Genomic DNA, 16,487 nt, shown 5'->3' on the forward strand with positions numbered 1-16,487 from the left:
AAAGTCAAAGAAGGAAGCCCCTGCCCCTCCCAAAGCTGAAGCCAAAGCAAAAGCTTTGAAAGAAAGCGGTGCTGAAAGGCATGCAGTCACACACACACACACACACACACACACACACACACACACAAAGATTTGTACGTCACCTACATTCCGACGACCCAAGACCCTGCCTCTCTGAAGGCAGCCGCCAAATATCCTCAAAAGAGCGCCCCCAGGAGAAACAAGCCAGGTGACACCATTTTGCCTCTTCCCCAGTCTTGATCACTATGCCATCATCAAGTTCCCCCTGACTACTGAGAAGAAAATAGAAGACAACACACTTGTGTTCACTGTGGATGTCAAGGCCAATAAGCACTAGATCAAACAGGCTGTGAAGAAGCTCTGACATTGATGTGGCCAAGGTCAACACCTTGATCAGGCCTGATGGAGAGAAGAAAGCATATGTTTGACTGGCTCCTGACTATGGTGCTTTGGATGTTGCCAACAAAATTGGGATCATCTAAACTGAGTCCAGCCGGCTATAAATCTAAATATAAATTTTTTCACCATAATAAATAAATAGATAAATAAAATAAAAATAATAAAAATAAAAATAATAAAAATAAAAATAAAATAAAATAAAATAAAAAAGTCAGCCTCCTAGAGCACAAAACAGGGTAAAAGAGTAGAGGAACAAAAGGAAAATAGCCAGCATAACCTGTAATCTAATGATAGCCAAAGAGACATAAAGAGTCTGCTGGAAAAAAAAAAAGAGTCTGCTGGAGAATTTCTCATTAAAGTTTCATTGCTCTAAAGAGAAACATAGGGTAACCGTTTCTCCTCTTCGGATGAAAACTGTTTTGCTTTTCATTTTGTTTGCCTTACCAATTTTCTTACCCAGCCTAGAGTTGTTAACCCCTTGTCATTGTATCACTACAACCAATTTCCTGGACCCACCATATCACAGCCCAATCCCAGATCCTGCCTGCTATTTGCTTGCTCTGATTTCAAACCGTTGTGTACCACAGAAATAATTAAGAAAATGGGCCCAACCTAAACTGCTGTCAAGCCTTAACCAGTCCTGCAATAAAAAATGAAATCTTGGGTAGCCTGGGTGGCTCAGCGGTTTAGCGCCGCCTTCAGGCCAGGGCATAATCTTGGAGACCTGGGATCAAGTCCCATGTTGAGCTTCCTGCATGGAGCCTGCTTCTCCCTCTGCCTGTGTCTCTGCCCCATCCCACCCCCACCCCCTCTCTCTGGTCTCTCAAGAATAAATAAATAAAATCTTGAAAGAAAAAAGAAAAATAAATAGAAATCTTTGCCTTCATCTCTTGATGAATTTAACAATCCTCACAATCCTCATGCTCTAACTCCATACATTTTCCACCTTCTGCAAGCCCCAGGCTTACCAAGCAACCTTCAGTAGATCACCTTGGGTACTCACTTTTTTTTTTTTTTTTTTTTTTTAATTAAGCTTTTATTTGAGAGAGAGTGTGAGCAAGAGAGACCATGGGGGGGGGGGAGCAGAGGCAGAAGTGGAGAAGTAGACCCCCTCCCCCACCCCACCAGGGGGCCCAATACATTGCTTGATCCCAGGACCTTGGGATCATGACATAAGTAGAAGGCAGATAGATGCTTAACCGACTGAGCTACCTAAGCACCCAAGGAACTAACTCCTTAAACATCTTCTATCCTTCTTAATTTTTACTATTTTCAATCCTCTTCTCCATTGTTCCCAAGTCAGAGGAAGGCAGAGGCCATCTCATTTTCAATATTAACTTTTTAAAGTACTGCCTTGATCCTTCCATATCCTTAGAGAAATTGTTCAAATTGTTCTCAACACATTGAGCCATTTATATTATCCATGTTCACATTCAGAGGCAACCTATTCTTTAAAAATTGTTTCTGATATTATGATATCAATGATACTCAAAATTAAATCTGTGGCTTTACAAACATTTGCCAAGTGTTAAATATTTATTTAATACTTTAAAAAAATATGTAACTGAGTATCAAGTCTGTGACTTCATAGAATTTATTGCTTGGGATGAGGAATATTAAAGCAAGAGTTTTCTTGAAATTACATAATAGTATGGTACAGAGATAACAAAATTACAAATAATTGAAATTTTGGAAAAGCCCTTTCAATTGAACCTCTTACCATTTGTGATCTAACTATACTATTCTTTTCCTTTTTTTTTTTTTAAGATTTATTTATGATAGACACAGAAAAAGAGAGAGAGAGAGGCAGAGACACAGGAGGAGGAAGAAGCAGGCTCCATGCCGGGAGCCTGACGCGGGACTCGATCCCGGGACTCCAGGATCATGCCCTGGGCCAAAGGCAGGCGCCAAACCACTGAGCCACCTAGGGATCCCCTTTCTTTTCCTTTTAATACAAAATGTTCTAGAAAAGTGGTTCACATTTCCTATCTTCATGTTCTCACTACGAATTCATTCCCAATTTGTTCCTACAACTCTACTTTCTGAGGTCACTATGACCTCCAAAGTTCTAAAAACTTCATTCTTATTAAATGTGCTGTAAACTTCAATATTTATGAAGTATTAATCATACATCATCCCATTTATTCATATAACCCAGTGCAATAAGACGGTTATCATTTAATTTTAAAAATCAGATAAAATTCAAAGAAACATCTGGCCCACCATTACATGGCCAGTAAGTAACAGAGCCTAAACTAATACCAGTCTTCTTTTTTGTGCAACAAGCAGCACAAAAAATAGAATTTAAACTAAAAATAAAAAAACAAAAACAAAAATCCTAGGCCTACTTATAGTGACTACATTCCTAAAGACGACTAAGTTCTAAGCAGTGACTTAATCACCAGTTTTTCAAGTTTCAGTTCTTTTTTTTTTTTTTTTTTTTCAAGTTTCAGTTCTTTTAACAAATACTTTCTTTGTCTCTTCGTGGCAAGTACAGAATTAGCTAGTGCGTAGGCACTGACTAGCAGGTTTTATTGCCTAGAGAAATTCAAACTCATTTTAAAATCCTGATTATTTTCTTTAAAAAAATCTATTGATTATGCTTTAGATCTTCACCTCAGCTTCACTTTGCTCTCCACAGATAAGTAACCTAAAAGAGTATATGACAGTCACTTTAAGTCCATAGTAGGATGATTATGGTTAGAAGTATTCCTTGAAAGAATCAATCATGTATCAATCTTTTTTTAATGATTTACTTATATTTATGAGAGAGAGAGAGAAAGAGACATTGAGTGAGGGGTAGGGGCAGAAGGAGAGACAATCTCAAGTAGCCTCTGCGCTGAGCCTGGAGGCCAACACAGGGCTCAATCCCACAACCCTGAAATCACAACCCGAGCCAAAAATCAAGAGTTGGACACAACCAACTGAGCCGCCCAGGCACCCCAATCATTTATCAATCTTAAAAGCAAAAAGGGAGACAAGATAGTATAATCTACCTATCCCTTATCACCTAATGCTCCACTAACCTCAAAAAATTCTCAATTACATGTCTGTACTAACTACACAGAAATGAAATATGAACTGGAAATGAGGATCATGGACACCTGTATAGTTCAGTCAGTTAGGCATCTGTCTTCAGCTAAGGTCATGGTCCCAGGGTTCTAGGATTGAGTGCTATGTCAGGCTCCCTGCTCTGCAGGGAGTCTGCTTCTCCCTCTCTGTCTACCCCCGCCCCCGTCACCCCACCCCACTCCTCGCTCATGCTTTTTCTCTCTCAAATAAATAAAAATCTTAAAAAAATGATGATCAGTATATAAATATTCATACAGAAAAGGTGATTTAATAATGTTGAAAAATTGGCTAGCCATTTCGTAAAACTATAAAATTAGATCTCTAATTCACTTATTATTCAAAATAAATTTCAGATGAATCAAATATTTAAATATAAAAAATTAAAATAAGGTAAATATTCATGTTTTCATTTTTAATAATCTTGGATGATTTCTAAGCATGACAAGAAATCTAAAACCAATAAAAGAATACTTGATAACATAAAAACTAAACATGGCAAGGCACATCATAACCAAAAACAAGTAGCTACTTGTCCAAAAACAAGTAGCTAGTTTTAAAAGTAGCTAGTTTTAAAAATATTCATAGTATATGACAGCCAAAGGATTTCCTTAAAATGTAAGTTATTTAAAAGAAGAAAAATGGAGCACCTGAGTGGCTCAGTCAGTTAAATGTCTGCCTTCAGCTCAGGTTGTGACCCCAGGGTCCTAAAACCAGCCAGCATTGAGATCTCTGCTAAGGGAGGCATCTGTTTCTTCCTCTGCCTCTGTCCCTAACCGACTCATGCGCTCCATCCACTCTCTCTCAAATAAATAAATAAAATATCTTAATAAATGAATATATGAATGAATGAAGAAAAACAGTAGCCACTAGGTAGTTAACAAAAATGGGCAAAGGATATGAATAGGGGTTTTGTGTTTTTTTTAAGATTTTATTTATTTATTCATGAGACATACACAGAGAAAGGCAGAGACATAGGCAGAGAAGCAGGCAGCCCCATGTGGGACTCAATCCCAGGACTCCAGGATCACACTCTGAGCTGAAGGCAGGCGCTAAACTGCTGAGCCATCCAGGTGCCCCATGAATAGAGTTTTTAAAGAAAAAATAAAGTTAAATAAAACATGAAAGTCAATAAAAATGCATGAAAAAAGTTCTCTACCTCACTTATAATTTATGATAAATTTATGCTACATGCTATATAGTGTTTGTCACTCATCAAACTAGCAAAGTTTAAAAAAACGATCGGTAAAGATCTATTGGTAATTATATGGGAAAACATACATGGGAACTGGTATAACATTAATATTTTATTTTTTTAAAAGATTGTATTTGTTTGACAGAGAGTGAAAGAGCACAAGCAGGCAGAGTGGCAGGCAAAGGGAGAAGGAGAAGCAGGCTCCCCACCAAGCAGAGAGCCCGACCTGATCCCAAGTTCCTGGGATCATCTGGGCCAAAGACAGATGCTTAACCAAAAGCAGGTGTCCCTGTTATAACATTTTTAAAAAGAAAATTTAGTCACATCTAAATTTTGAATAAAAAACCTCTTTGATCCAGAAATTTCACTTTTAAGTATCCTACAAGCACACTAACACAACTCAGCAATGATATTCTTTCAAGAATGCTTCCTGCAGGGGCACCTGGGTAGCTCAGTCAGTTCAGTATCTGCTTTCAGCTCAGGTCATGATCTCAGGGTCCTGGGATAGAACTCCATCCACATCAGGCTTCCCCACTTAGCGGGAAGTCTGCTTTTCTCTCTCCTTCTGCCGCTACCCCTTCATTCATGCCTTATCTCTCACCTTCTCTCTTTCTTAAATAAATAAAATCTTATTTAAAACAGCACTATTTATAATATTGAAATGCTGGATACAACTGATATGCCCATCAATAATAAAGGATAAGTTAAATAAATTACCAAGCATTTGTGCAACAGAAATATCCACATAGATACTTTTAAAAACTTACACGTGCATATACTGAACAAAAAGACATCTAAGATTCACTAAGTTTAGAAAAAGCAAATTATGGGAGAGATTCCAAATATGACCTGACATGCAGGAAGAAGAAAATGATTAAAGGAAAGAGAATTATTACTTTATAACTGTCTCCAGCATTTGAATTTTTCATATTACTTTAAATTTAATCTTTTTTAAAAATAAAAAATAAATAAAATTTTAAGCATATTCCAGTAATGTTTTTTAATGAAATCAAACTACCTTTTATTTCTGATAGCCCTCCCCTCCTTTTTTTTGCAGTTTAGTCCCGAATTATTTAGCATGGGGACAAAAGATTGAGATCTTAAAGGTATATTATGGGCAATCTACAAAAGCAATAAATAGGCATAACCAATTACAACTGGTCTATAATGTTTTAAAGCTATAAAAGGTTTCTATTCTATAATGAAAATAATCTAGAAACTATTACTTAACTAGAGTTAAATTTGGTTTCTTTTTCTTTTATCACCACACCTGTTATCAACTGTGTGGGTGGGTTGCCATACACAATGAGAGAATTAGCCTGGTTATCATTAAACTTTTACACTGCCATATGATCTTATTTTAAAAATCAGGAGATAATTTCTGGTTTAAAAAAAAGTGCAAGGGCAGCCTGGGTGGCTCAGCGGTTTAGCGATGCCTTCAGCCCAGGGCATGATCCTAGAGACCCAGGATCAAGTCCCATGTCAGGTTCCCTGCATGGAACCTGTTTCTCCCTCTGCCTGTGCCTCTGCCTCTCTCTTTCTTTCTCTCTCTCTCTCTCTGTCTCTCTCATGAATAAATAAATAAAATCTTAAAAAAAAAAAAAAAGTGCAAGTTTTGCGTCATGGCAGTATCATAGAGCCAATGAGGTTTATCCAAGGCGCAATTATAGCTAATTGAAAAAAAAAAAAAAAAAAAGCAAGATTCCATGTAAATTAAAATTCTCAGTTGGTATAATATAGAGCAGGTAATTACAAAGCTTTCTTAGGATCTGAGACAGAAAAGTCCACAGTATCATCAGTGAGAAAATAAAATACCTTAACAAACCCAGTGCTATTTGCTCTCCTTGGTTTTGCATAAGGGAAAATCTAAGCACTAACAGGCTTATAAATATAATCATGCACACAGGTAGGCAGTCAATCAATAACTAAATATACAGTAAGACTTCAAACTCCATTTTCTGACTTCCTCCTGACTTTCCAATTATCTTTATATCCATGGAAACCAACCACTAATCTATACTATCCCCCCCTCCAACTCTCCCACCCCACCAATCCTTTCTAAAAGCAAACAAAAACACCAAACACCTAACAGTTCAGTCTTCAACTCCATGCCTTTGCAAACTCCTACCTTTCTTCTGCCTTGAAACCCTCTGCCAGTCTTTTCTTCAAAGGCCAAACTCAAGGAACCTAGGTGGCTCAGTGGTTGAGCATCTATCTGCCTTTGGCTGGAGTCATGTGTCCAGGGATCAAGTCTTGCATCGGGCTCATCCCAGGGAGCCTGCTTCTCCCTCTGCCTGTGTCTCTGCCTCTCTATGCTTCTCGTGAATAAATAAATAAAATCTTAGAAAACAAAAAAACCGAAGGCTAAACTCAAATTTTACTTCTGTGAGGTATTTCCCTCCATTTTACAGCAAGACTTGTCCCTAACCGCGTTAAGTCCTTTATACCATTTAGTTACTATTAATGTACTTAACTGTTATTTATAACATGGGACTGTTTTCTGTTTCAGTATCTTATTCAACCAAACCCCCTACTAGCAAACTTGGTACAGTGCCTTATAAAATTATGTAGAGATTACTTAAAAATAAAATATTAAAAAAAAGCAAGTTATTCCTTGAACTTTTCATCTCTACAGACTTCTAGCCAGTAGATCTTAAAAACTGTCAGTTAATTGTATATTTTCCCCATCAATATGTTGTTACAATTTGCAGTTCTATTCCAGTTCCGGGGCTTGGCAACATAGATAAAACCAGGAAAACTACATCATTAGAAGCAAAAGACCATTATTGGCCTCGCTTTCTTTCAAAATAGTCAAATTATACTTCATATCCCATTATTCAAAAATGAATATACCGGAGTGCTACGTGTGGCTCAGTTCACTGAGCATCTGAGTCTTGATTTTGGTTTGGGTCATGATCTCGGGGCCATGGGATCAGTGTTGTGTCCCACTACGCACTCAGCATGGAGTCTGCTTGTCCCTCTCCCTCTGCTCCCCGCCCAGCACATGCACACTTCTCTCTTTCAAATATATGAATAAACTCTTTAAAAAAAAAAACAAAAAAAAAACAAAAAAAAACAGGGGCATGTGGATGACTCAATCAGTTAAGCGTCTGCCTTCAGCTCAGGTCATGATACCAGGGTCCTGGAATGGAACTCCATATCAGGCTTCCTACTCAGTAAGGAACTTGCTTCTCCCTCTCCCTCTGCCACTCCTCCTGCTTGTGCTGTCAAATAAATAAATAAAATCTTTAAAAAAATAAGTACACAAAAATAAAAATGAATATACCTATTATGCCCAGGCAAAACTACATTCAAATGAGTTTTAGAAATTCTTCTCAAACATAAATTTGCCTCAGACACATTACAACTCAGAAAATAATCATTACTAATATCTTGTTTGCCCTCTTAAAGAAATTGAAAACTTTTCAGGATATTTTCAGCATTTTTTTTTTTTTTTTAATTAAGAAGCTGTCAAAGAAAACTCTCAGCTAGTATTTTCCTTTTTTTTTATTTTTTTGGATACAGAGAGAAAGCACAAACAGGGGAAGCAGCAGACAGAGGGAGAGGGAGAGGCAGGTTCCCCACTGAGCAGGGAGCCAGATGCAGGACTCAATCCCAGAACCCTAGGATCATGATCTGAGCTGAAGGCAGATGTTTAACCAACTAAGCCACCCAGGTATCCTAGTATTTGCCATTTCTTTTGACTAATCTTCATGTAATGAACTAAGATATTCAAACTTACTCTTTTGACCTTAAAAGCTACTTTAAAAGTACTAGTTAAGGAGCACCTGGGTGGCTCAGTGGTTGAGTGTCTGCCTTCAGCTGGATCCTGGGGTCCTGGGATCAAGTTCTACATCAGGCTCCTCACAAAAAGCCTGTTTCTCCCTCTGCCTATGTCTCTGCTTCTCTGTGTCTTTTGTCAAGAATAAATAAAATCTTAAAAAAAAAAGTACTAGTTAATATTCTATAAATTTCTTGCCACTGGCAATTGTTATATCTCATCATACAAAACATTTTTCAAGTGAAATTTTTCATCTCTCAAAATGCCATATAATTTATTCAAAAGTTTGTATCATCAAAAAAAATTTTTAAAGTTCATCATCTAGGACAGGAAAAATTTAAAGTAAGAGGCATTCACATACTGCTACTAGGAATACATTATTTCCAGAGAGCGATTTGACAATATGTACTCAAAAAACCCTCAGAAATATGTATTCCTTTCAACTAAAATAATTTCTAGGAATGTACCCAAAGAAAAATTGTAAACAAACTTTTGCTTACTGCATTTTCTAAAGTAAAGACATTTTGCTTCTACATCAATGAAAAAAAAAATGTGCTCTCCACCTATTCAGTTGATTAAAGCTCTGTGGACTGGCCAGTTTTATGGTTAGATGCATATATTGAACAAAGGAAAATGATTATAGAATAAAAATATTTAAAACTTTTTTTCATATATTTTTGTCAAAGGATTCTCAAAATCTGTTACAAAAGGCATGCTCTCCCAATATTCAGATATATATATATATATCAAAAATAGTGAAACTGAATAGAACTGAAACATATCAGCTGAACTATTATTTTTAAGACACTTAAAATAGTGCCTGCACATGATAAAACCAGTATTACTTAGTAGTAATAGCATATTGGTAAGTTATAAAAGTGAACAAAACAACAAAAGGTAGTCAAGAATAAGCACTACTTATAAATTAGAAGAAAGGTAGTAAATTTCCTCACCTGATAAAAGAAAAAAAAAAAAAAACCCACAGCTATCAAAATTCATGGAAAGACTGAAAGCTTATTCCCTAAGATCAGAAACAGGACAAGTCTGTTGACTCTTGCCAATTCAACATTGTACTGGAATCCTAGCAAGTGCCAAGTAGGCAACAATATCAAACAACATGCAACACTGGAAATGAAGAAGTAAAACTAACTCTTCTTTGCAGATGGCATGATCTCATACATAATAAATACTGCAAAACCACACACCCAAAAAACTAGTAGAGCTAATAAATGAATTGAGCAAGGCTACAGGATACAATATCAATATACAAAGCCAGCTGCATTTCTATACAATAGCAACAATCAGAAAATGAAACTAAGAAAAAGAATTCCATTTACTTTCAGGGAAAAAAAAGAAACAAAAACTTATACTCCACTTAAAATAGCATCAAAAAAATACATATACTTAGGGATAAATTTAACAAAAAATGCAAAACTTCTATTCCAAAAACTACAAAATACTGTTTTAAGAAATTAAAGACAACCTAAATAAATGGAAAGACCATCAAATTCACAAAAACAGAAAACATAGAATGGTGGTTACTAGGGACTGAGGGAAATGAAGTTATTTAATGGATATAGTTTGAGTTTTACAAGATAAAAAAGTTCTGGAGATCTGTTGCACAACAATGTGAATACACTTAATGCTACTGAACTGTATACTTAAAAATGGTTAAAATGGGATATATTGTCAGATATATTCTTACCACAATTAGAAATTTAAAATATAACAATTTTTAAATAGGCAAAGGACTTAACAGACATTTCTCTAAATAAGATACATAAATGCCCAGTAGCCCATGAAAAGATGCTCAATATCACTCATCATCAGGGAAATGCAAATCAAAAACAGTGAGGAATTTACATGAGAGGTACCCTCTTAAATTTTTAAGTACAGTATTGTTAACTATGTAAGCACAATACTGTCCATCAGATCTCTATAGCATATTCATTTTTTATAACTGAAATTTCATACCAATTTTAAGATTTTAATTTATTCATGAGAGACAGAGAGAGAGAGGCAGAGACATAGGCAGAGGGAGAAGCAGGCTCCACGTGGGGAGCCCAATGCAGGACAAGATCACAGAACCCCAGGATCACAACCTGAGCCGAAGGCAGATGCTCAACCACTGAGCTACCCAGGTGCCCTGTGTTTGGTAGTATTATTTATATAATATTTAGCATTTATGTGCCAACCTGCTGCAAGAATCTCATTTAATCTTAATCCAATAAATAAGGAAAATGGGTCTCAAAATGAGGCATGTCTAACTCAAAAAGTAGTATCTTAACCATTATGCTTTAATACTAGCATAGTAACACTGGGAGAGAATTGGGTGCTTGTGTGCCATTTTATTCTACTATCTCATTTAATCCTCAAAACTGTCCTGCGAAAAATTATCTGATTCAAAAGGGGCAGCTCGGGCAGCCCCAGTGGCGCAGCGGCAAAAGCCAGTCACTTTTGCCAAGAGATTCCACTTACATAAGAAACACAGAACAGTCAAAATCACACAGACATAAACTAGAATGGTGATTGCCAGGGTTTGGATGATGAGTTTTAGAGATGTATGGTGATGATGACCATACAATGTCAATGTACGAACTACTACTGAACTGTGGATTTAAAAATGGCTAAGCTGATAAATTTTACTTTATGTGTATTGTACCATAATAAAAAATACAATTATTTTTAATTATCTGTATTATCTTGCGTTAGGCAATGATTCCTTAAACATGACACCTAATGTACAAGCAACCAAAGAAAAAAATAAATTGGGGGATCCCTGGGTGGCTGAGCGGTTTGGCGCCTGCCTTCAGCCCAGGGCATGATCCTGGAGTCCCAGGATTGAGTCCCACATCGGGCTCCCTGTGAGGAGCCTGCTTCTCCCTCTGCCTGTGTCTCTGCCCCTCTCTCTCTCTCTCTCTCTCTCTCTGTCTCTCATGAATAAATAAAATCTTTAAAATAAATTAATTGGATACAACATTTTTTAAGATTTTATTTATTTATTTATTTAGAGAGGGAGAGTGGAAAGGAAGAGAGGGGCAAAGGGAGAGGGAGAGAGAATCTCAAGCAGACTGCACACCCAGCACCAAGGACGATGCACGGCCTCATCTCACAACCTAGAGGTCATGACCTGTGCTGAAATCAAGAGTTGGACACCCAACCGACTGAGCCATCCAGGCATCCCAGATTCATCAACATTTTTAAACTTTATACTGGAGAGGATATCATCAAGAAAGTGAAAAGACAACTCCCAAAATTGGAGAAATTATTTGTAAATCACGTATCTGATAAGGGTCTAGTATCCAGAATCCAGCTTTTTATTCTGGGTAACTCTTACAACTCTGTAATAAAAGGCCAAATTAAAAAATGGGCAAGGGATATAAACAGATATTTCTAAAAAAAAAAAAAAAAAGAGAGAGAGAGAGAGAGAGGCACCTGGAGGCTCAGCATTTGAGCATCTGCCTTTGGCTCAGGGATGATCCCAGGATCCAGGATTGAGTTCCACATCAGGCTCCTTGTGGGGAGCCAGCTTCTCCTTCTGCCTGTGTCTCTGTCTATCTGTGTGTCTCTCATGAATAAATAAAAACTTAAAAAAAAAAGTGCAAATAGCCAGGAAGCATATGAAAAGACATTCAGTATCATTAGACCTCAGGTAAATACAATTCAAAACCACTCACTAGGATATTGTCATCAAAAGACAGTTAAGTATTGGTGAAGATGTGGAGAAGCTGGAACTCTAATAACCATAAAATGGTATGCTGGTAGAAATAACCATAAAATGGTAGGAAACTACATCAATAAAAAACTTGGAAGACTCAAAAGGGAAAAAAGAGAAGAAAGGGCCATGAGGCATATGAAGGATGGGTGGAAAAGGAGATAAAAACAAGGAGGAGAAAAAGAAAAAACCTAGACCAAACCAAGCTCTACTCAATCATGTTTGTACATTCAGCATAAAGACAGAACTGGTGTGGCTCCTGGGTGGCTCTTGGTTGAGGATTTGACTCTTGGTTTCAGCTCAGGTCATGATCTCAGGATTGTGAGATCAAGCCCTGCACCAAGCTCCTCCTCTGACCCTCCCTCCTCTCTTGTACATGCTCACTCTCTCTCCCTCAAATAAATAAATCTTAAAAAAAAAGACAGAATTGGTAAATGGCAGAGCTAATTCAGGGTCTAGATAAGGCTCTAAGTGTTAGCTTTTCCTCTTAAGTTATACAGGGCCATCATTTCCATGTACTTCTCCTAGAAATGAACTATTCTATTAGTTCTTGTAATATCAGAATATTAGAAGAAATGCAAATCAGAAAAAAAAAACAGGTATACAGTCATGAAAAGAGGTAGTAAGGGAGAAATAAGATTTTTTTTGAGAAATAAGATTTTTTTTTAAGATTTATTTATTTATTCATGAGAGAGAGAGAGAGAGGGGCAAAGACACAGGCAGAGGGAGAAGCAGGTTCTCCACAGGGAGCCCAATGTGGGACTTCATTCCAGATCCTGGGATCACGCCCTGAGCCAAAGGCAGACACTCACCTGCTGAGCCACCCAGGTGTCCGGAGATATAAGATTTTTTAAATTTAAATATAGTAACAACAAAAATAAAGAAGGATAAGTTTACATAGTATAAGGTAAATGCTGCAATCCAGGACAATATATCAAAATATTTTTCTTAAAATAACTTTGACCCTGCAGTTCTTCTTTAGGCATCTGTGGAATATGTAAAAATGTCCAATACCATTTCTTTATACCAGAAAAATAAATTCATCAGGGAAACAATATGATGCATACAGAATAAAATGCTTTGTAGCCACTCATCTACTACTTGACAATGGGAAGAAATCTACCATGGGGTTCTTGAGACCCCAGTTACTGAACAACCTATAAACTATTCTGTCTGTGTAAAATGTTAATAATTCATGGGAATGAAATATGTATGTCTGGACAATATATACCCATTTTTCCATGACAGAATTTTGAGTCACTTCTGCTTGCTTATTCTTTTCTGTATATTTTGAACTGAACACATTTAACTGCAGGTACAAGATGGCAAAATAAAAACTTTAGATAAGTATGTATTACTTTTAAAATCAGGTAATCGAAAAAATAAAAAATAAAAAAAATAAAATAAAATCAGGTAATGGTAACATTTTTTCAATTTAGACAAGAAGTTATCTTCAGAACTGGTGTTTCAAACAAATGCCACAAAATCAAGACAGCTAATTAATAATTTCACTTACTAGGCACTGGGTAAAGATACTTTTGTGAAAATGTGAATACTATAGTCATTGTGATGGTCACTATTAATTCAATAACCCAAAAGTCAGGTGACACTTTAACAAACCGGTACACCTCCACTAGAAAGAATTAGGTTGGACACAGGTAACCTGTGAGACTAAACTTGAGCAAATTAGGACATAAAATCATCACATTGACAGCTCACTAGAATGAAGAAACACAGAATAAGAATTCAAGAATTAGGGCAGCCCAAGTGGCTCAGCGGTTTAGCACCGCCTTCAGCCCAGGGTATGATCCTGGAGACCTGGAATCAAGTCCAACGTCAGGCTCCCTGCATGGAGCCTGCTTCTCCCTCTTCCTCTCCCCCTGCCTCTCTCTCTTGTGTCTCTCATGAATAAATTTTTAAAATCTTTAAAAAAAAAAAAAAAAGAATTCAAGAATTACACAAGTGTAATGAAAAAATCCTTAGAGCTATGTCAAATGACACATCACAAGACAGTTAGATATGAGCTCTTGATAACAGTATGTTTCAACTAGCGATGCCAGTCAATATTATCCAGCAAACTTTTTCAAACTTAACATTCCTGGGACCCTTCCCCTGAGATTCTGATTGAATAGGTCCAGGATGGGGTTCAATAAGCTGTTTCTGTTCGTTGAGTGATTTCTTTTCATTCTACAAGTTAATTTTGTGTCAACCTGACTGGGCTAAGGAATGCCCAGATAGCCGATAAAACATAATTTCTAGGTGTAAGGGTGTTTCCAGAAGAGATAAGCATTTGAATCAGACTGAGTAAAGAAGATCACCCTCCCCAGTGCTGGAGGGCCTGAGGAAAAAAAGTGGCAGAAGGGCATTATTTGTACTCTTGATTAAAATGGGACACTCATCTCCTTCCTGGATTCGTAGGCCCCAGAGTGAGACGTATGCTATGCCACTGGTCCCTGGTTAGCAGGCCTCTGAAGACTACAGATTTGGACTGAACTACACACTGGCTTCCGTAGGACTCCCACCTGTAGATGCAAGATTGTGGGACTTCAGCCTCCATCTGAGCCAATACCTAATAATAAATCTATCTATGTATCTATATATATCTTACTGGTTCCATTCTTCTGGAGTATTCCAATGTACATACCAACTGAGAACTGTCCAAGATTGTACCTCAAACTTGAACCTACATATCACCTACAAAACTTTTTAAAATAAAATCATCCTCAGTAAAGGTGAGGTGAGGCATTTCTAACAAGTTCCCAGGTGGTGCTGATGACCTCAGTCCTGGTTAGTGGGCCATACATACTGATTGGCATGGCTTGCTTTCAGAGGCCACATTTTACCCATCTGCTTATTCCCCAAAGTGAACAAAGTCAAAACAAGTGGAGAAACACATTCTATTTTCAGATAAGCCTTACAACCAAGGAGGTCATGCTTCTGGCTTTAAGCTAAACAATTTTTTTTTTTATAGATTCTATTTATTTATTTATGAAAGACACACAGAGAGCCAGAGACACAGGCAGAGAGAGAAGCAAGTTCTTGGCAGGAAGCCTGATACAGGACACAATCCCAGGACCCTGGGATCACAACCTGAGCCAAAGGCAGACGCTCAACCACGGAGCCACCCACACATCCTAACAATTCGATTTAATATCTGCATTAGAACTTGGAATGTTAAGGGATCCCTGGGTGGCGCAGCAGTTTAGCGCCTGCCTTTGGCCCAGGGCGCGATCCTGGAGACCCGGAATCGAATCCCACGTTGGGCTCCTGGTGCATGGAGCCTGCTTCTCCCTCTGCCTATGTCTCTGCCTCTCTCTCTCTGTGTGACTATCATAAGTAAATAAAAATTAAAAAAAAAAAAAAAAAGAACTTGGAATGTTAAAAAAAAAAAAAAAAAGAACTTAGAATGTTTAGAGGCACCTGGGTGGCTCAGTGGTTGAGCATCTGCCTTTGGCTCAGGTGATCCCAGGGTCCTGGGATCTGGTCCCACATCAGGCTCCCTGCAGGACTTCTCCCTCTGCCTATGTCTCTGCCTCTCTCTGTGTGTCTCTCATGAATAAATAAAATCTTTTTTTAACAAAAAAAGAACTTGGAATGTTAAAACTTAATGAATTAAGATAATAAGAGGCAATGAAAATATGTAAAAATTAAGAGTAATTTAAAAGCTTTTTACAAATTGGAACATTAAGAGAAAAATCATATTTTCTTTCAATAAAGTGATTTTTCTGTCTCCAAGGCAGACAACATGGATTACCAACCATCCCAGAATCATAGAAGGGGAAGGTTACTACTCAATGCTGACTCATCCTTGTGCACAAATTTCACTTTTTATATCACATTGAAACTAGCCATATGCAATATAAATATTTCATAAATAGCTAACGAAGAGCCTAACAATCAATAAACTTCATCATGCAAATGTAAGCAGCAACATGTATATTCCTGGTGGGATCCAGCTGCTGTATTTACAATTAGACTTAAGTAGGAAGAGCAAAAGAACTTTTCATTATGAAAGAAGTTTCACAATGCCAAAGACAACCTGTCTGATATCCCTATTTGTTAACCAAACAAGGCTTAAATCTCAAATCCTCCTTGAAATCAGACCTATACAAATGTCATTGCAAAAATAAATAGGCTGATGCAACAGATGACATCAGTTGGAGCTGTGTTTACAGATCTATCAATGTTAAGCATAAGCCTTGACCTTAACAATAAGCACTGTGTCATACTCTTTGTATTTGTGTGTTAAGCAAACTTGGATAGAAGAACTAATAAAACTTCCTAATCTCTCTTCCCCCCCAAGATTT

General features: G+C 37.2%; 1 protein-coding gene across 6 annotated transcripts in view; it reads right to left on the bottom strand.

The window, feature by feature from the left end:
• Positions 1 to 16,487, bottom strand: part of SOAT1 (sterol O-acyltransferase 1) — a 74,458-nt gene that overhangs the window by 44,425 nt on the left and 13,546 nt on the right. The window lies entirely within an intron of this gene.

The sequence above is a fragment of the Canis lupus genome, chromosome 7, assembly GCF_003254725.2.
Source record: "Canis lupus dingo isolate Sandy chromosome 7, ASM325472v2, whole genome shotgun sequence".
In the NCBI taxonomy this organism is placed as follows: Eukaryota; Metazoa; Chordata; class Mammalia; order Carnivora; family Canidae; genus Canis; species Canis lupus.